The sequence below is a fragment of the Pelodiscus sinensis genome, chromosome 3 (assembly GCF_049634645.1).
Source record: "Pelodiscus sinensis isolate JC-2024 chromosome 3, ASM4963464v1, whole genome shotgun sequence".
In the NCBI taxonomy this organism is placed as follows: Eukaryota; Metazoa; Chordata; order Testudines; family Trionychidae; genus Pelodiscus; species Pelodiscus sinensis.
The window spans coordinates 180,058,731-180,080,568 of record NC_134713.1 but is presented as its reverse complement, the minus strand read 5'-3'; the positions used below and the strand labels follow the sequence as shown (position 1 = coordinate 180,080,568).

At 44.2% G+C, this 21,838-nt stretch overlaps 1 protein-coding gene across 1 annotated transcript in view; it reads right to left on the bottom strand.

The window, feature by feature from the left end:
- REL (REL proto-oncogene, NF-kB subunit) overlaps window positions 1-12,675 on the bottom strand; it is a 59,466-nt gene extending 46,791 nt beyond the window's left edge. The window contains exons 1-2 of the mRNA XM_025184195.2: window positions 10,234-12,675; window positions 7,219-7,321 (exon numbers count right to left, since the gene is read on the bottom strand). The gene's annotated coding sequence lies outside the window, so the exon portion shown is untranslated. The remainder of the gene's footprint in view (window positions 1-7,218; window positions 7,322-10,233) is intronic.
- Between the last annotated feature and the right edge of the window lie 9,163 nt (window positions 12,676-21,838).

The window sequence follows — 21,838 nt, the reverse complement described above, 5'->3', positions numbered from 1 at the left end:
TTCTTCAAAACATGGAAGCTTCAGCTGCTTAAATTAGACATAGGAGAAATGGTCAGAGATGAAAGACCAAACCAAATGTGTCTGTGAAAATCATTCATAAAAAGTCCTGTCATGCAGTGCGGAGACTCTAAAATTTAAAACTAGCAGATTTACCTGGTGTTGCTCGGGTCCGTAATTCAATTACGGGGTTTTTTTTTAATAAAAGGGAAACATACATACTTTATTTAAATCATTGTGTTTTTTTAAAAAAACCCACAATGTTATTTTAATGATGTTAATCTGAAATAAAAATTAAAAATAGATTAAGATTTTATGGTTAATTTTTTTAGTATTTTTTTAAAAATGGGAATTCTATCGTGTATTCTTTTTCTTCATCCCTATACACTGTGTTTTAACAAAAAAGGGCTATGGTCAGTTTGTTTTCCAATGACATTTTCTTCTAGTTGTAAGCCTTAAGTATTAATTTAGTTGTGTCAAAACAGAGCACTACTCCAAATTTTTCAGTTTTATCTTTTTTCTGTAGGGTTTATTGAGAAGCAATCCTATTGCAGGTTGATCCTATTTTTCTGACTCATCTTGGTTCAGTCTCTTTCAACATTCACTCAGTTATGTCAGTTTTGAGGATTGCACTTGCTTTGGTGATTTTGTCTTTTTTCTTTTTGGTTTTATGAGAAGTGATCTAATTTCCAGCTACCTTCCATTTTCCTGGCACAACCAAACGTTTGCGTTGCATTAAGTTATGATCAGAGGAAGCTATATACCAAATTTGGTGGTCCTAGCTCTTACTTTTTGGGAGGTGTAGTCAGACAGGAACCCCCCTGTAACATCCATCTTTGTTTACCTGGAAGCATGCAGGGCACACAGAGCAGTAAAAGAGCATAGTCTTTGAAAGCCTTGAACAGAAGGCCCGGATATGCAGGCTGCTGTGACACAGGATGGCTGTAAACAGAGATACGCCAATTGTTGACCTCGAGGCTGTGAGAACTGCCTTGACTGACACCTATATTGATACGAACACACAGCCATCCGCGGGGGGGGGAGGAATCTCTCGTCCAGTAAAAAATGTCCAGTACTCACAATTTAGTTATCTTTCTTGCAAGTGTAAATTAACTTGAAACTCCCTTGTAAGTACTGGAGTCACAAAGACGGACCAACACAATTTGGCATCTTAGATAAGAAAGAGGATATGGGCCCCTATGGGTATAAAGATGGGTCCAGCAGCACACTTACTCTGAGTGTCAATCTACCATCTATCTGCTGGCCGGGTTAGGTGATTGGCCTCCCGAGGTTCCACGTGGGCACCCACCTTGTATTAGTCTTTCCCAGGAATTGAGGGACCGGCCCTGGCCTGATATGCTGGCGTCGAAAGGCACAGAAGGGGGTAAAAATTGTACCTAGATGTGGTCCTTTGTCTTAAGTGTACACATAGACTTAGAGCTCTTTAAAGATTAAGCTGTCACTTGGTACCATTATCTTTATTTTTTATCTTTATTTTCTTTGTAACCATTTTTAAGGTCTATATTTGCTAGTAGTTAAGAAATAGAGCAATAGCCATTGTAACCATATGATTTATAAGCTTCTTTAATAAACCTGTAACTGTTTAAGTTTTAACCTGATTCCTTCAGTTGCTATAACAGAACCAAGCACAATTTAAAAGAACTTCAGCCGGTCATAAGGGACAGATATAGGAAGAGCTGGGGCATTTGGATCATGTTGCTTCCACAGGACAGATCCATAGGGGCATCTCTCAGTCTTCCCTAGGCTGCCTGCTGCGAAGGGATCCTGTATCCTAGCAATTAAAATCTGAGACGTAATAAGCTCTTCCTATAAACTCTGGGGCGTCTGTCAGCCTGTTGGCTGCCCTCCGCGAAGGGATCCCGATCCTAGTGGACAAAGACATGGATGTTAAACTCCTCGGGGCACCCGTCAGTCTCTCCTAGACTGCCCACTGCGACGGGGCCTTGTGTCCCAGCAGTTAAAGACTTGGGTGTAACACACACACACACACACACTGCCCTGACCATTGGCTGAAAGGAGGGGGTCATGATCAAACAAACTCTCTGAAATATATAAGTTATTAGTCATGATTCATACAGCCTTAATTTGAGCCTGATTCACAAGGTGAAAAGAAGAGCATTTGATCCTTCAGAAAAAACCTCCTTATGAATGAAGAAGGCACTACAGCCAAACCATCAATATCTATTCACTCTGAGAAGATGCATCCCACCCCTATTGGTAACCAAGAACACAACAGTACTAAAGGGGATAGAGTGTCTATAGCTTAACTTTGGTAACCAGAGATTTATCTGCAGTTACTTGGGGAAGTGTGGACACACCTTTTTCTCACTAAAATATTGATCAAATTCAATTATTCAGAGTTGGTATGAAACACTTAGTTATTTTTATTTAAACCTTACAGAACACAGTCGTGAGTGTGTCATAAGCTGGAGCTTCCTACAATCCATTTTATCCCCTGTAGTTCTGAAGCCAACTTTCTAAAATAAAGGATGGTACTCTCTGCATGTAATGATAGCAGCTGTTACACAGCCTAGGGTTTGACTCTTTGAGGACAATAAGCAGCAAGTTGAGTGAGAGAGGAAGTGAACTGTATCTTTTTTCTGTGAGGGATGTAGTCAGGCAAAAATGAAGATCTGCATAGTTAGCTTATGAAAGTGGAAAAAGAGAAGACAGAGGGGGGACAAATTATCACTGCATTATTTAAGCAAGTTGAGTACAAGAAGTAAAAGAAAGGGGAATACCCACCACCACAAGAGACAGAGAGAGGAAAAAAGCAGGCCAACAAACATAGGGATTTATTAGGCAAGACCCAGATGGGTGGTGATGGTAGTGCCCGGAATAGGCAAGACCCAGATGGGTGGTGATGGTAGTGCCCGGAAAGCTGGAATCAAAGCAGCTTGATTAAAGGCCCATCCTCCCCTCAAACTGCCAAATCAGCAGAACAGAATCAGCAGAACAAAAAAACTTCTTGGTTTTTTTTAAGAGTGACAACAGTATCAATGCTTCCTGGAAGTTAGTGCCCTCACCCCAAAATGATTGCCCTGCTCATCCAAGTCCTAGAACTGACTCTTTGAAAGGAATCCTTAGAGCCATATGCAGTGAAAATTAACTACACCTAGGGAAATGATTGATGCCTAAGAAGCATGGAGACTCAGGGCTGTTGCCAGGACCGTTGGGAGACGGACTTGAGCTAATTCAGGGATGGGGAACCTAAGACCTGGGGGCTGGATCCAGCCTCCAAGTCTCAGGGCACCTTCCCATGCTGGTGAGACAGCCCCCCTCGTCACCTTCCTGCAGGGCTGGAGAACACGAAATCTACTATCCTGGGCCCTACTAGGCTCTGGTGTGCGAGGGGAATGTGGGGGATGTCTTCTTCCTCAGTCATGGGTCATGTCAGTGAGGATTTGTGGTTTGGGGTTTTTTTCCTTCTCACTTGTGTGTGGCCCCCCAACCAATTTTTCTGTGTGTCAGTGGCTCCTGATCCAAAAAAGGTACCCCACCCCTGAACTAATTAGTCAATGGAGATGAGACCAGGCACCTGTTAGTCAGAACTTTCCATTGCAACAGCTTCAGCTTGTAGTGTGAGAAGATAAGCACTAAAGTTTCACATGCTAGAGGAAATAGGAGCCAGAACTCAAGTGGGGAACGTACGGTATTGGCTCCAAAGCGATGGAAAGGTCATGGCTCTTGTTGCTCGCCAGCTGGCCAATTTCTTCCTCCTTCTCCTCCCCATCCACCATCACAATGTCCTCCATGCTGCTGCCTTGAGTGTTTTGGGCAGACTCCACAGTCTAACTTGGGAAGCTGTTCGGGTCCCTCCCTAGATTTGCATGCAGCTGGTTGTAAAAACGGCATGTTTGCGGCGATGCACCAGACCATCCATTTGCCTCCTTTGTCTTGTGGTAGGACTGCAGCTACTTTATTTTAACTCAGCACTGTTGGGAGTCCCTGGAGTATCTTTTACACACCAAGAACTGTGCTCTCATAGTGTAGATATTGGCATTTCTTTTGCTGTTTTGGAGTTCAGAGAGAATGGATTTCTCTCCCCATTTCTCAAATCCAAGATCTCCTGCACACTCCATGCTGGTGTTCTTTTATGCCTCTGGGAACTGGTGCCCACAAAACTTGAATTCTTGGAAGTCACGGCCATGTGTGCTTCCTGCCTGCCACACAGGAAATGAATTTCAAACTTTCCTGGGACTTTTCCTGTTCACTTGGAGACCAGTTCAGGTGGAAGTTCTGGCTAGAGTGGTCGGACCGGAGCACTGTGGGATCCCTCCTGCAGGCCAAGAACCTTGACTTTCTCTATGCTGAGTGTACACAAGTGTGAATTTGACCATGCCACGTCAAATTTTGTGTTACTGCTCATGGAAAGCAGGAGTATTGAAATCGACTTCAACGTCTCTTAAAGTCGAAGAAACAGCCTTCATAATGTGAACTCTCTGTTTAGAAAAAATCAATCTTAGGAAGTTAATTACAATCTATACTCCTAGGCCATGTCTACACTGCAGGCTTCTTGAGGAAAAAATTGCAGAGCATCCACACTACAAGCCCATTCTTGTGCAAGCAAGTTTACAGTAGATCATCAGAAGAGAGGGCTTTTTGCACAAGAGTTATTCCACTTCCCATGAGGAATAAGCTCTTTTGCACAAAAAGGCTAGTGTGGACGGGAACAGGGGTTTCTTGCGCAAGAAACCCCTATGGCTAAAATGGCCATCACAGCTTTCTTGTGCAAGAGAGCATCCACACTGACATGGATGCTCTTGCGCAAATGCACATGGCAGTGTGGACGCGCTCTTGTGCAAGAACTCTTGAGCAAAAAGTTCCTGTGCAAGAAGCCTGCAGTGTAGACATAGCCCTAGTGTAGAACAGACCTAGGGGAAAAAATTAAAGAGTATATTTAAGAGCTCATTAAATAAAGTGTGCTTCCTTAGATAATTGTAAAAATCAAGATTTCTTATTAGGTAACCACTTATGTCATCTAGTATCTAGACTATTACTGAGCTCTTCCTGACTGAGGAGGGTAGAACAAGGTGCCTAGACAGGATAGAAGCAGAACAGAAAAACAGTCGGGGTAAGTTATCTTTAGTTTAGTAATAGAAACAATTTCTCCTAGATGTGTGTTTTTATGTATAGTATAAAAACTTTTTCTTTTATTAGTACTAATTGCAATAGTCACTTTGTCAGACTATTACCTAGTAATATTACATTTAGTCTAAGGCAATGGTGCCCATATTTTTCTTTTCATGCCCTCTCTTACCAGTAATGGAATCTGGGCTCACCCTCTTCATTACTGCATGGAGGACTCAGCAGAGAAGCTTGGGTTGACAGCGGAGCAGGGGCAGAACTAGGGCTAGACAAGAGCTGGGGCTAGAGGTAGAGCTGACCTAGAGTGGGGGTGGAGGAGGGAATCAGGACAAAGCTGGGCTAGAGCAGGAGGTGAGGTGGAGCTGGACTTGTGGTTAGAACAGGGCTGAGTGGTGCTCTTTATCCCATGTGGAGGCTGGCCTGAGTACCACTGGGTTCCCCCTCCACATTCTCACATGCTCCCCAGGAGGGTTTGTTCCACAGTCTGGGGACCACTGGTCTAAGGATTAGTGTTGGATAATGTCATGAAGTTCATCTTCTAATTTCTAGGCCACATTTCCTTTCTCTGTCCTCATGGCCTTCCCCACTAACTTCTATCCAGTCCCTCCTCTCACTTCATGATCCTTCAACAGTTATTCCTTCTCCTGCAATATCCTTCTGTCTCAAGTGCCCAATCCATATAATAGCCATTGGCTTTTTTCTAACCAAATCTTCTGAGAGAGCATATCTAGTGATGTTCTTTATTACTGCAATTTGGTATCCTCGTAAATTGCGGTTATAGTTTAAACATATCTAAATCCAGGAAGAGTAAAGCTAGAAAGCAATATCCAGCACAGTTTCTGTGGCTTTCAACACCAGACTGCCTTGACTCATTTCATGGTGGATCCTGCATCAGCTGAGGATCTGAGCATACTTCTGGATAAAAGATCTTATCCATTAAGCAACTTATTGTTAACAGTCCCTAAAACAGATTTCACGAATCCATGTATAATTTAGTGATAAGAAGACATCTGTTCATATTTAAAGCCATGTATTGAAACATTTATTAAATGCAGTACACTTAAGGAAAAAATTAAGGGCTAAATCTTGCTCTCCTTTTGCAAGCAAAACATCCATTCAAGTTAATGAAAGCTTTGTGTGAGGATGAACACAAAACTTTTTGAATGAGGTTCTAATAATGAAAATACTCTACTCATCTATATGTAGTAAAACAGACGAATACCAATGACTAGATGTAATCATCATCAAATAAGTTATTACTTTACATATTCATATGACTCAGTACTTATTTCCCCTTTCCTAAATTGATGCAGATTGTTTCCACTAAAGTCAAGGGGAATTTTTCCATTAATAGGAACGGGCTTATGGGATACACCTTCTCTCTTCCTCCCTCTCCCTCCCTTTACTAAGGGCACAACCTACAGCTACCTCCCTTTTTAAAAGGTCATTTTAAATATCCCCTGAAGTGCTTAGTACCATTTTGTTCAACCTTTGTTTAAATGGGCACCATTACAATCAATTTCTTTGATAGTCTTGGGTGGTTTCTTAGGAAAAAGTTTCACTATTAAAAAAGATACACCATCTCTTATTTTTGAGAATTACTTCCTCTTCCAACTCCCTTTTCACCTCCTCACGACCCCCGTAAAATAGACCAAAACCAAAATGTGAGAGCTCATACACTGACATAGAGTGAGCAGTTAACTAAGAAATGTTATTTCCAAGGTGATGTTCGTTTTTGCTGCTATTATTAATCATGCTGTAGCAAAGACATAGCAATAAACAAGGAGCTGATCTGGGTCCTTTTCTGCTCTGTTAAAAATCCCCACTGCTTATGTGGACATACTGACATTAAAGAGGAAGGATCATATTATAATTAAAGTACAAAACAATCAGGAAATCTGCTTCTGTTCCTGATGCTGTCAGTTTTGCCATGTGATCTTGAATATGTCATTTAACTTCTTTGTGTCTCAGTTTCCTCACTATGAAAGTGGGGATAATAATACCTGTTCTTGTGGGTTTTGTAAGACTTAATATTTGTAAAACATCTGTGTAAAACACAGAGCTCTTTAGAGAAAAATGCAATTATTAGCAATATTTGTCTGATATCCTGACCTGGCATTCCAACTGAAGATTTCAGAACCGTGCAATCATCAGTTATGTTCACTTCTATGAATTCTCATTGGCAGAAGAATTTCAGTTTTTCCATGGAAAATCTCTGCTAAGAAAAAGAGCACGGATGATGAAGAGAACTAAATTTACTCTCTCAAATACCCAAAAGAGAAAGGAGTCTGGTGACACTTTAAAGACTAACAAATTTATTAGGGTATTAGAGCATAAGCTTTCATGAGCTACAATTCACTTCCTCAAATGCTGAAGAGAAAAAGACAGACAGAAAGAGGGGGGGGGGGGGGAGAAAGGATAGAGCTAGGAGTGTGACAACAGTGCTAATTAAATCAGAATGGATGTGACTAATCTCCAATAGTGATGAGATGAGAGTACCTGAATAGGAAATTACCTATTGTAATGGGAGAACCATTCCATGTAAATTAGACATTGGCTTGAGCGTCAAATTTGCATATCAATGCCAGCTCAGCAGTTTCTCTCTGCAGTCCGTTTTTGAAGTTTTTCGGTCTGAGAATGGAAATTGGCAAGTCCAAAACTGTGTGGCCTGGCAGGTTAAAGTGCTCCCACTCTGGCTTTTGCATGTTGCCATTCTTAATGTCTGATTTGTGTCCATTTACTCTTTTGCATAGAGACAGTCTGGTTTGTCTGATGTACATGACAGAGTTGGCACATATATCACAATTGTAGATGTACACATGAAGGAGCCTTTGATGGTATAGCTGATGGGGTTAGGTCTTATGATGGTGTTACTAGAGTAGATGTGTGGACAGAGTTGGCAATGGGGTTTATGGCAGGGTTAGATTCCTAGATTAGTGTTTCTATTGTGAGGTATGAAGCTGGTGGTAAGTATGTGCCTCAGGTTGGGGAGACTGTCTGTAAGCAAAGACAGTTCTGCTGTCCCATGTCTGTGAGAGCAAGGGATCCTTATGTATGACAGATTGTAGATCCTTGATAGTTTGTAGGAGAGGTTTTAGCTAGGAGTTGTAGATAATGGCTAGTGGTGTTCTGTTGCTTTCTTTGTTGGTTTCTGTCTCACGGATTGGAACAAATGTGGTTGTATCTTAGGGCTTGGAAGAACAAAAAGCAATTCAATCCTTAGTTAATTACTGGCAAATGTTGGCACTATGAATCTGTAGCCAACTGTTAAACTAGGGATGCAACAGTGTAACTGTTTAATCAAGTTTATCAGTTATTGAAACAGTTAGGATACATTAAGGGGAGCTGGCTGCCACCCAGCGCTTCATGCTTTGAAGTATAAAGCTTATACAAGTTGTACCTCCCTAAACTGGGACTCTCATCCTACTGGACCATGGATGTTTCTGGACCACAAAGCCCAGGAATAGGGAGGTCTTGCAACAAGGCCAGGAGCACAGCAGGGGGGAGGGGCGATGACTAAGCAGGATCCCTGTTCTTGTGGGTTTTGTAAGACTTGATATTTGTAAAACATCTGTGAACAGATCTGGTCCTGGGAAGCCCCATCTAAGCTGGTGGCAGGGGGGTTGGTGCCAGAGCCCTGTAGCAGCAGCTGCCCCAAACTCAGGGGCAGCCCATCCAGGAGCAGGCTGGAAGCAGCTGGCAGTCAGGAGGGGCTGGGAGATTGATGACAGGGCACATCCCCAGATCAGTGTTCACTCTAATCTGCATGGAGCTGACTGACTGGGCGGGGCTGATTAAGCTGTGCTGCCACACAGTTTAGAGGGAACACTGCCCGATTCAGCAAATCTCTTTGTTTGGGACTGCAGAGCCCATAGCAGCTGAGTCCCAATGTGGACTGGCTGCCAGCCCCACTACTGGGGGACTTTATACTACAGAGCCTGCAGCATGTAATACTAAGATTTTTAACAGTTACTTAATTAACTGCTTTTTAAACATCCCTGTGCCAAACTTAAGACCTCAATTTACAGCTTTGCTCTTCTATTGGATGTTTTAAGTTCTTAATGTAGTCAAAGATAAATCAAAGTCCTCCTATATTGCAAGCGCCAAAACTAATGATGAATCAACTCTGAACACCTGTGGATTTTGAGAGTGTTTGTATCTAGATCTGAGCTTTCTGGGGTAGGCCCAACTAACAGAAATTCAGCCTTTCTTTGTTACTGGAAAGTGATATGAGAGCAGCTCTAAACTCAGCATACTATGTCTGGATAAGATTTGAACACTTATTTTAATGAGTTTCTTGCCTCTGAATTAACAATGGGTAAAAGTAGGAAACAGGATTAAAAAAATAGTGGTAAGATATACCCATACAAAAGCAATATCATTTGGTAAATAGGATGTAAAGCTTTACAGATAATATATATATACACACACACACACACACACACATATATTAAGTAACCAACCTGAATTACAAAAGGCTTTGTACTTACACTACCTACCATTCTATGTTACACCATTGATTTATTTAGCTGTGAAAGAGACACAAGGATTTCCCTCTGTTATATGCTACTTATTTCTCATCTATATATTAACATAACTGAATATCATATCACATTAATTTGCTTTTCGCCTGTGGCTCCCACATCTAGGTGAGGCCGAGCCCCCATTAGGAATTACACAATTTACAGTGAGCAACTATTATTATATTGAAATTTAAACTGCACAGCTGTCAGTCTATTACAAGTCATGAATAACATGGAAGGGGTTCTTGCATGTAAATGCTCTGAATGAAGACTACATAGTTGTACAAACTTTAATCAATTAATCTTCACAGAAAAAAGGTAGAGAGAGGGAAACATCTGAAAAATGTATTATAAAAATGAGGGTATGTCTACACTAGAATCATTACAGTAACATTTCTAGAATGTTATATTGTAAACATTACTTCATAAATATACGAGGCTCTTTATCACACTAGTACATCCACCTCTCTGGAAGTGGCAGCTGGGTCAACAGAATTGTTTCATTGATTTAGCAATATCTACACTAGGGCTTAAATTGACTTAATTATTCCTCATGGGGCTTACAATTTTTCACAGCCACAGCAATGTAGTTAAGACAACATACCTTTGCAGTGTAGACCAACTCTGTCACATAAACCATGACATCCAGATATGAGTAAAAATGCTTGTAGTGACCAATAGAAAATAACTGCCACTGATCCAATTAAAGATCTTCAGTTTCTGTTCAGGAGAACATTAAAAAAACAAGAAGCAGGTTTTGGACTCCCCATGATCATGGACCTGCCTACTTTAGAGGCCCAAATCTGCTATCACCTAGTATAGTTTCTCCTTTTGTTGAGGTAACAGACATCTGTCTTGCTGTGGTGCTGAAGCTCTCAAGTCAAACTGTGCTGATCACTAATAATGGAAGGTTCTTGCATATGATAAAGCACAAATCTTTTCTTTTAAAAAACTTGTGAACTATATACATAAAACCATATTAAAATTACAATATGATGATGTAAAATCAAACACTTAAATATTAATAACCACGCTACCCTCATTTGTCCCCTTGTGTGTATGGAGTCTGATAAATAATCACATGATCACATACTGTTTCTTCCATATGACTATGCCTCATTCAGTAAATGAGGGGACAGCACTTGAAGTGACTGTTTGTCCTGTGCTCTTGACACTTTCCCTGATTGCATACAGGTAGCCTGATGCTTGAAGCTACCTGATTCAAATGTGAGGGGCAAGAGATAGGTATGTTTGGGTAAAGAAGACAGGAACTGGGAATATGAGTCTAAATGAAGGGAAAGAGGATAGTTCGTAAAGATGAAGGGAAAGAGGATAGGTCCCAGCACTTAATCTTAACCAGTAAGCCTCACCCTTGAAGGGAACATTCAACTGGAACCCCCAGGTGCTGGGAGATGGAAATTAAATAAGAATCTTGGATAGAAAGAGGGATAAAGGGACAGTGCAATAGGGAGGTGGGGTAAGAGGACTGGGAGAGGGACAGGGCATAAGAAGCAGGCTCAGGGAAAGGGGAGGGGTAGAGAATAAGGGTCTATGACCACTCAGTTGAATTCCCTTCAAGAACCTGGAACAAAATCCAAGCTCCACCATCCTTCTGCTATCAGAAAATATATATGAACCCTACTAACAAACTGTGCATCTCAAACTCCTCTGGTGCCAGTCCACACTGAGTATGACAACCTATTACTGTTATCAGTCACTCCTTTATCTTAATGTGGCAGAGGTCCTTGCTGTGGTGCTAAAGGCCTGCTAATAACCCATGTAGGTATCAGTACGAGACATGATAGACATTTTTCTCTTTTTTAAAAACCCTGGACACTACTCACAAAGTAATGCTAAAAGTACATTAAGGTTGCTAAATCAAGCACTCAAAAGTTAGGAATTGCCAGAATTAAGGTTGCCTGTGTCTCATTTCCCATCTGTAAATTGAGGGCAATGACCCTTCCAAGTACAGAAGAGTTATGAAATAAATTGTTTGTGAAGCATTCATATAATATAGCATGCTGGTAATGACCCTCTGCCACATATATTGGCCAGACCAGACAGTCTCTTTCTACAACAAAGGATAAATGGACACAAATCAACCATCAGACATGGTAACACACAGAAACCAATATGGGAATATTTTAACCTGCAGAACTGGAATTCATCTACAAATTTGATAGTTGCCCTGAGCTTGAACAAAGACATTAACTGATTGGTTCATTACAAATCCAATTTCTCCTATGTTTAACATCTCTATTTTCACATCAGAAGCTATGAATGGAACACATCCAGACCACTTAACCTCATTAACACAGGTCCTACAATTGACAGGTACTTCTTCTGCTATTATACATCTTGGTTTCTGTTATTCCCACTCCAACTCACCTGATGAAAAGCTCATGATTCTATGTAGTTTTGTTAGTTTCTAAAGTGTCACGGGGACTACCTGTTGTTTTTAAAGTTACAGGCTAACATGACTACCTCTCTGAGACTTTAGGAAAAAATAGTGTAAGTACACATTCAGTGGGCACCCTCCTATGCCCTAAAAGGTCCCATAGAAACTAGTATGTGATCACATAATTAAAAACTGCACTATAAGGCATATGCACAAGGAGGCAGCATTATTGGTTGCCCAAACATCCACAAATCTAACATCTGAATTTCAGAGAGCTTCACTTTCCAACCTTAATAATGCTTTTAAATATAGTTGTGCAGTGTGTGTGATGTGCAAAACACCATACAGAAAGGCACCTGTAGGAGAAGGCCTGGTAAAACACCACCTGACTAGACTGAGCTTTCCCACATAGGCTACGTCTAGACTGGCATGATTTTCCGCAAATGCTTTTAAGGGAAAAGTTTTTCCATTAAAAGCATTTGTGGAAAAGAGCGTCTAGATCGGCACGGATGCTTTTGCACAAAAGCACTTTTTTTTTTGTGCAAGAAAGCCCCGATCGCCATTTTCTCCATCGGGGCTTTTTTACGCAAAACAGTCCTGAGCTGTCTATACTGGCCCTCTTGCGCCAATACATTTGCGCAAGAGGGCTTTTTCCCGAACGGGAGCATCATAGTATTTGCGGAAGAACACTGACAATCTTACATCAGATCGTCAGTGTTCTTGTGCAAATTCAAGCGGCCAGTGTAGACAGCTGACAAGTGCTTTTGCTGAAAAACTTGCCAGTCTAGACGCAGCCATAGGGTTCTGCGCTGGCTGGCACACTTCTGCCCTGCCAGTCCTTCCATAGGAAATCCTGGAACCAAAGGGGCTCTGGGAAGCATCTGGAAATAGTTAATACTGGATCTCCCTTGCAGAGAAAACTGTGGAGAAAGCTGGCAGCCCAGGGGAGGCCAGAGCCTTGGGGCATTGTACCCACAGGTGAAAGTGAGGGAGTGCCCCTCACCAGGAAGAACTGAGACCCGGGTTGTGATAGGACAGTGAGTACCAGTAAGATTTTAAGGTACTTTCATCCCTGGTTGTACCCTTCTCTGGGGAAGGCAGCAGACGGGCCCCTGCTCCCCTCCCGCACAGGTGAATGTCCCACGGGGGCAGTGGGGGGCAATTGGGCTCTACTCCAACAGGACACAGCGGGGCAGCACCGCCCCCCAGTCCCTTCCCAGCATTGGGCAGGCGCCTGGCGGGAGGCGGGAACGGAGGCAGGAGCCGGTTCTCTTCCCCGCCAGGCTTCCCCAGCGCCGCTGCCAGGGCATTTCCCGCGCCGGGAAACACCCTGAATTCAAGGAAGCCCAGGCCGCCGTGGGACGGCCCGGGAAGCCAAGGGCGAGAGCGGCGGGGCCCGGCTCTGCGAGCGGCCGCGCTCCGCCGCTGAGGGGAACGAAACCGCCGGGCGAGCCCGGGTGGGCGGCGAACGACGTCAGCGCGGCGGGGGGAGGGGGGAGGGGAGGCGCGGTGCTTCCCACACGCCTCTCCAGCGAGAGGGAAACTGCGGCAGCCGCCCCCGGCCAGACCCGCGGAGCCGTCACATGCGCCTGACGCGGCGCGCGCGCGCTCGCCCGCCTCTCCCCCCCGGCGCGGGGGCTGCAGCCCCCTCCTCCGTGTCGCTTTCCACGGCTGAACCTGCTGCTGCCGCCGCCGCTAGCCCGCCCCGCAGCGGGGGTGGAAGGACCCCCGCCCGCACGCGCGCACACACACGTGTGGGAAGCTGCGGGGGGTTGAGCAGCGAGAGCGGAGACATTCGCGCCGCTGGGGCCGCCGTGTGCTGCGGCTGCAGCGCTTCTACGCGCGAGCCCGCGGAGGGCGGAACAAGCCCGGCGGGTGCAGAGCCAGGTGAGCTGGGCGAGCCCCCCCAGCTGCACAGTGGAAGGAGGAAACCGACCGCGCGCCGCTTGACCTAGGTGTCATGGTTTATTCGCTAAACTGTTCGACGCATTCGATTAAGAAGGTGTTCGACCCTGTATTAAAACGAAAACGAGGCACGTGGAGACCCTTTATATACGCCTTTTAAGTTTTCACTTAGTGCAAGCCCTTTTTTCTTGGCCACTTTTACCTTGGTCACTACGGTCGCCGATACATTTCAATAGCATGAAGTTGTAGGTAACGTTTACATTAGCTGATCTCTGCACGCTGCATACATTTTATGGACAAAGTTCTACATGGGCATTTCAAATGGAAGTTTTTCTTTAGACAGGTTAACTAAATTCCTTTTCCTCCGTGACTACCTCCCAAAAACAAACCCTCAAGAAAATCACTACACCAGAAGTGGCCAGCTAAAGAAGGCCAGAGAATGTGTTGCCAGCTTTTTTGCTATAAGGTGCATACTCATATGAATTCCCATTCATGCAGTCTTTTTAGAAAGGCAATTCCCATAGCTTTCAGTTTGTCCAGTTAGTCCCCCACATTCTCTCCCTCCCCACCACACACACAGAATTAGGTCCATATTAGAACAGAAACTATGAACAAAAATTACAGTAATAAACTCTATTTAAAGAGCTGATAGATCTTACCCTTCAGAAGAAATGAGTGACATCTAAGAGAGTAAATGATGAAAGCACTAGACTACTGGATATCAGTGGGGGTAAAAATGCTTTTGACAACATCAACTGGAAACTCCACAACAGAAAAACACACGCTTAGTCCAGCATATAGAGGTGGCATTTAATTCAGGGTATAATTAAGAGACAAGGAGAAAACACATGGCCGTGTTTAGGCAGGAACAATTCCCAGTGAGTATTTAGTTAGAAGCTTATTCCCAAATGTGCTAAGTGAACTGGAAAGTAGTACAGGCAGTCCCCGAGTTACGCGGATCCGACTTATGTCGGATCCGCAGTTACGAACGGGGCTTTTCTCGCCCCGGAGGACGGGAGCGGCGGGACGCCCAGATGCGCCGCGGTCCACCGCCCCCGTCCTCCGGGGCGAGAAAAGCTGCTCCCCGTCTCCCTGCAGACCAGGGAGACGGGGAGCAAAGCCGCGGAGCACGCCCGCAGGGGGACAGCCCAAGCGCGCCTGGGCTGTCCCACTGCGGGCGTGCTCCAAGGCTTTGCTCTCCGTCTCCCTGCAGACCAGGGAGATGGGGAGCAAAGCCTCGGAGCACGCCAGCAGTGGGACAGCCGCGGCGCGCCTGGACTGTCCCGCTGCCCGCATGCTCTGCGGCTTTGTTCCGCGTCTCCCAGGTCAGCAGACCAGGGAGACGGAGCAAAGTCGTGGAGGACTTGGGCAGTCCCGCCACCCCCGTCTCCCTGGTCTGCTGGGGGGGAGGGCAGCTAGTGCCCCACCCAGCAGACCAGGCTTTTCTTGCCTACCCCTGGGGTAGAGCAGCTGGGGGCTGCCGGGTTGGTCCTGCAGTGCCACTCCGGACCAACCCGGCAGCACCCCAGCTGCTCTGTCCCAGGCGTCCTGATTCAGCCGCTGCTGGTCAGTTTCAGCAGCGGCTGAATCAGGACGCCTGGGGCAGAGCAGCTGGGGTGCTGCTGGGTTTCTCCAGTAGTGCCAAGGAGCCACGCTACTGGAGCAACCCAGAAGCACCCCAGCTGCTCCGCCCCAGGCATCCCCAAGTCAGCCGCTGCTGAAACTGACCAGCGGCTGACTACAGGAAGCCAGAGGCAGAGTTGCTCTGCCCCAGGCTTCCTGGAATCAGCCGCTGATCAGTTTCAGCAGCAGCTGACTTGGGGACGCCTGGGTTTCTTAAGTTGAATCTGTATGTAAGTCAGAACTGGCGTCCAGATTCAGCCGCGGTTGAAACTGATCAGTTTCAGCAGTGGCTGATGCCAGTTGCGACTTACATACAGATTCAATTTAAGAACAAACCTACAGTCCCTATCTTGTACGTAACCCGGGGACTGCCTGTATTGAAAAATGAGTAAGTGGATGCCTAGACAGTAAGTGGGGTTTCTCCACTCAATTTTTAAAAAAATACTAATTCTGTTACACCACTTGTTTTCAAACTTCATTGCAGCACAATCCCCTTTTGACAACAAAAATTACTACACAAAACCTGAGACTGCCACTACATACTGAATGGGTTTTTTCAGAGAACTATCCATAATGACTCCAAGATCTCTTGAGTGGCAACAGCTAATTTAGATGCTATTTAGATGGTATATACAGTTGAGATTATATTTTCTAATGTACATTACTTTGCATTTTTCAACATTGAATTTTGTCTGCCATTTTACTGCCCAGTCACACAGTTGTAAGATCCCTATATAGCCAGGGGCAATGAATGGGGGTGCACAAGAGAGCACTGCTCCTCTCAACACTGTGGGTAGAACAGGCAAGGGGCCAGCAGCTGGCAAGAACACAGCCTCTGGGTGGTCTGGGAGACTAGTGGGGAGGGGGGGGTTAGAGCCCACAGCAGGGGTCACCCCCCACACTCATCAGCAGAAGCAGGGGGAAAGAGTGACAAAGCCCTAGACCACTTTGCTGCTCTGTCTCCTAGCCACGTTGCTTGGGGGAGGGAGTGGGACCACAACACTGCCGCTGAGTGTGTGGGAAACAACCCCTGCTGTCAGCACTAGACCTCTACTAGTCTCCTGGGTTGTGTTGCTCAGGAGAGGAGTATTGGGGGGGCAGAAGTCAAGCAGGGGTAGGGAAGGAGTGGGACCTGGGGCAGAGGAAGGGGTTGTCCCAGGTCTGCACGGGGCTAAACATGCTGCTAGGAGGAGTCACATGGGAAGGGACAGTCATGTGGCTGGTACTCCCCCAGGCTATGTCTACACTTGTGGCTTCTTGTGCGAGAAATATGCAAATAAAGCTAAGTGTGGAATATCACTAAGCCTCATTTGCCTACCTAATGAGCCACCATTTTTGCAGAAGAGGCTCTTGCGCCAGAAGGAGCTGTCTACACTGCCCCTTCTTGTGCAAGAAAAACCCTCCTGCGCAATGCCGTTATTCCTGAAAATAATCAGCACAGCAGCATTGCACAAGAGGGTTTTTCTTGCGCAAGAAGGGGCAGTGTAGACAGCTCCTTCTGGTGCAAGAGCCTCTTCTGCAAAAATGGCAGCTCATTAGGTATGCAAATGAGGCTCAGCAATATTCCACTTAGCCTCATTTGCATATTTCTTGTGCAAGAAGCCGTGAGTGCAGACATAGCCCCACTGTCTCCCCTCAGCTATAGCATTTTCCAGTTTGTTTTCGACTTAAGTAGTTTTGCATCATTTGCAGATTTTGCCACCTCACTGTTTATTCACAAAATCATCTGGAAAAGGGAGTAAAGTTTAACAGTACAGGTCCCAGTACAGACCACTTAGGGATGCCACTATTTACTTCTCTCTAGTCTGACGACTGACCATTTATTCCTATGCTTTGTTTCATATCTTTTAACTGGTTACTGATCCATGAGAAGTCCCTTCCCTCTTATCTTATGACAGCTTACTTTGCTAAAGAGCTTTTGGTGATGGATCGTGTCAGAGGCTTTCCAAAAATCTAAGTACATTATACCCACTGGCTTGTTGAAACCTTCCCCCTCAAAAATTCTAGTAGGTTGGTGAGGCAGGATTTTCTTTTACAAAAACCATGTTGACTTGTCCCCAACAAATTATGTTCATCAGTGTGTCCAACAATTCTGCTCTTTGCTATAGTTTCAACCAGTTTGCTTGGTACAAAAGTCAGGTTTACTGGATGTAATTGTCAGGATCATTTTTGAAGCCCTTTTTAAAGATTGGCACTACATTATCTATCTTCCAGTCATTTGGTAGAGAAGCTGATTTAAACGATATGTTACAAGCCCTACTTAGTTCTGCAATTTCACATTTGAGTTCTTCAGAACTTTTGGGTAAATATTGTGTGGTCCTGTGGAGTTATTACTGTTTAATTTATCAATTTATTCCAAAACCACCTTTAATGACACCTCAGTCTGGGACAGGTCCTCAGATGTGTCACCTAAAGAGAATGGCTCAGTTTCAGGAATCCCGCTCCCAAGATTACTGCCTGTTCTGTTCATTCCCTCTGTTGGGGCCTCTGGCATTGGCCACTGTCAGAAGACAGGATACTGGGTTAGATGGACCTTTGGTCTGACCCAATATGGCTGTTATGCTTATTTGAGCTCTTAAAAATGGTCACTTTTTAGATGTTTGGCATTACATGATATAATTGAATGGGACTGTTTTTCATCAGATCCTACCCCTATTTTATCTTGCATCCTTACCATAGTTGAACATATAGAATCTCCATTACTAGAGCCTTGCCTCTGTCTGACCCACATGCTACTCCACACCTGTTAGCTTTTCCCCAGCCCTTAAAACTGTTCTATAACCTTTTCATTTTAAGTGCTAGAAATCTGGTTCTATTTTGGTTTAGTTAAGCCTATGCTTTCTATATAGGTTACCACTTCCCTCATTTTTCCCAGTTCCTAATAAATCTAAACCCCTTCTCCTTACCCCATTGTCTCATCCACAGATTGAGTCCCTACAGTTGTGCCTGTCTTACTTCATAGGCATATGCCCAACTGTGTCTAATGATCAAATCCCTCATAACTATTACCTGTATCTTCCTAGTAACTGAAGTTACTTTCTCCAGAGAGATGTCCTCAGTATGAGAAAATACCACGATATCTGGAAGCACTGGCAATGTGTGGGGCCACACTCCCAAAATGACCCAGGGGGAAAGGGTAAGGGACCAGAACATCTAAGTGGCAAGGGCAATTAGCAAGGGTTGGTGCTCACAGCAGGGGGCAGACCCCTCTGCCCTCATTGGCAGCCACAGAGGGAAACAGAGCAACCCAGCTCTGCTCGTCCAGCTGTTGATGACATTGTTTGTGAGAGGGACAGGACCCTCCTTTCACACTCACCAGGCTGTGTCTAGACTGGCAAGTTTTTTTGCAGAAAAACTTGCCAGCTGTCTACACTGGCCGCTTGAATTTCCGCAAGAACACTGACAATCTCATGTAAGATTGTCAGTGTTCTTGCGGAAATACTGTGCTGCTCCCGTTTGGGCAAAAGCCCTCTTGCACAAATGCTTTTGTGCAAGAGGGCCAATGTAGACAACACGGTATTGTTTTGCGCAAAAAAGCCCTGCTCGCAAAAATGGCGATTGGGGCTTTCTTGCGCAAAACTGTGTCTAGATTAGCACAGACGCTTTTCCGCAAAAAGTACTTTTGCAGAAAAGCGTCCGTGCCAATCTAGACGCTCTTTTCTGCAAATGCTTTTAATGGAAAAACTTTTCCATTAAAAGCATTTGTGGAAAATCATGCCAGTCTAGACATAGCCACTGGAGTGATAGCCAGGGAGTGGAGCCACATTCCTCTGCTTTTCCCCCACCCCCATGGCTGCTAGCACCAGCCCCACTTCTCCCTGCCCCCCTCCTGCTACACCCACAGGCTACATTACTAGGGGGATAGGACAGAGTAAGGGAAAGGTTGGGCCTGGGGCAAAGAGGGCATTGTCCTAGCCCTCCCCCAGTGGTGCTGGAAGGAGGGGAGAGCAGTCACATAGTCAGTGCCACCCTCCTCACCCCCTTCCTCAGTCACATCGGTCTGGAAGGAAAGCCAGAACTTCAGGATCATTTCCCACTGTCCTTGCACAAAATGCACATGTAGAGCACTTGTCCATAGGGTAGATAATTATACATGCTGCAGTGGGTGCAATAGACTAGATAGGAGTCTGGCACTAGAATGAGGGCTATCTGCCTTCCCCTCTCCCCCCTCCTCCCCCGCTTTGAGCTGCAGTAGTATTCTTTTGCTGATTTTAAATTAAGAATCAGGAAGTATTTTGGGCCTGCTGTGTAAAGAATGTTACAAGTACAGTATCTAGCTTCACACTGTACCCCTCTTCCTCTAAACTCCTTTGCAAAAATCCTGTTAACTTCTCCTGTTTAATTGTTAATGAGGATCTAGTAATCTCCATCCTCCTTGTTATAGCCTTTAACAAAGTTAAAGATTCTTCTCCCTCTGTCTTCTTTTCAAGATTAAACAGGCCCCTTGGCTCCGTCCCATTTACCCACATTTCCTAAAGCACGGCTCCTTGGACAGTGTAATCCTGATGACAATGCACTAATGCCAGGCAGAGTAGGACAATTAATCACCCCTGTCTTTACATATGACACTCCTATTAATATACCTGATTGGTACAACTGCATCGTATTGATATTTTCAGTTTGTGATCCATTAACTCCCCACCTCTTTTTCAACAGTATAACTACCTACCCACTTGACTTTTCCCCCACTTCAGTGTAGAGCTTTGTACTTGCCTTTGCTGAATTTAATCTTGATTTCAGACCAATTCTCTAATTTGAATTTTAATATTGACTTTTACAGCTTATGGCTGATAGAGTGGAGAGTATAAAATGTGCAGCTATTATCCAAGTCCAATACTGGACCCAGTACTGACTGGGAACAGTGCAGCATGTATTTTTATGGAAATATGTTTGAATAGGAATATGACAACTCAAATCTGTAAATTGTGTATATTCTATGTGTATGTAGCATTGCTTTATTTGAAGTTAGAAATATGAAGTATTAGCATGTCTAGATTAGTAAACAGGTTAAATTAGGAGCCACAATAGTACTCAAGGAACATCTGTGAATAGTCTTGCTTTTCCTGTAAGCCAGGGCACCTGATCCTAGAACCCATTTTAAATGCTAACTTGTCATACTGCCAGTGGAAAAAGTACAAATAGAACACAAAAGGATTCCTGCCTTGAATAACAGGGATATAAAGGCAGTGAACACAACAGTAGGGCTGCTGCCATTATGTGCCTGCTTACATCAAAGATGTCTTCTGCAAACACCTGGAACTGAACAGGTGGAAGGATCAGGCCCAAGTTAGGAAGTGTCCCAGCTTGAGAAGACATTAGAACTACTAGTGGGTAAGAAATTGCATGCAACAAGTTTCTAAAATATTAGGCTTAGCTAGGGTATTTTGTTTCTTGTTGCAGTCCTTTACTTTGATTTGTCTGCTATTATATACACAACCACTTATAGCTTGATTTTTATACTTAAACAAGATATTTTATTAACAGTGCAAATAATTGTTACCTGGGGGAAAGGATTGACAATAGCGGTGTCTCTCATTGATAAAGGGGGTGAATACTTACGTTTGCTCTGTATAAAATTTTATGCAGCATAAGACTGAGTTATCTGAGGTTCTGGTTCCATTGTGGCTGTGCACTTGACACAGTACCCAAGTCCCTTTGACTCAGCCTTTCCAGACCATTATGTTCTGAGAAAATGCAGCAACACTGATGAAACATCAAATTAAAGATTCCCCTATTTGATGTTGTTAAAACATCATCTGTATCTGTGTGGAGTTTAAAAAGGAAAGATGAGGAAGGCCTGGCAAAACATGTATTTCTCTTCCTTGCTCCGGTCCCTTATATCTTAGGTCAAAATTCCAGTTTATAACAGATCCATTTTGGGGGATGGATGGATGGACGGACACCAAAAACCCAGGCACACTTATCAGTATCTGAACTGGTATTTCAGCGATCAACTCAGCTGACAGATGCAGCTTGTTAAGCACATAGTACAATCCCTACATTTTTGCATCAGACATACTACTTTCTAATGAAGTCACACATTGCATGGTAAGATTTTATTTAGTATTTGTCTCAAAACCTAATGTTCCTGGTTGCTCATACAGCTGACCCATAAAAGCTGTGGTACTGAAGGAAAACTACAGTTAAGGAATACTGTATCTGCAAGTTAGAATCCTATTCAAAGCAGAAGTATTTTGTATATTTGTATTTTCTTCAAAACGCTTTTGTGAAAAGGGCTTTCAACAGATTTGAGCTACGTAAAGAAGTAGACTAAAGAAGAAAC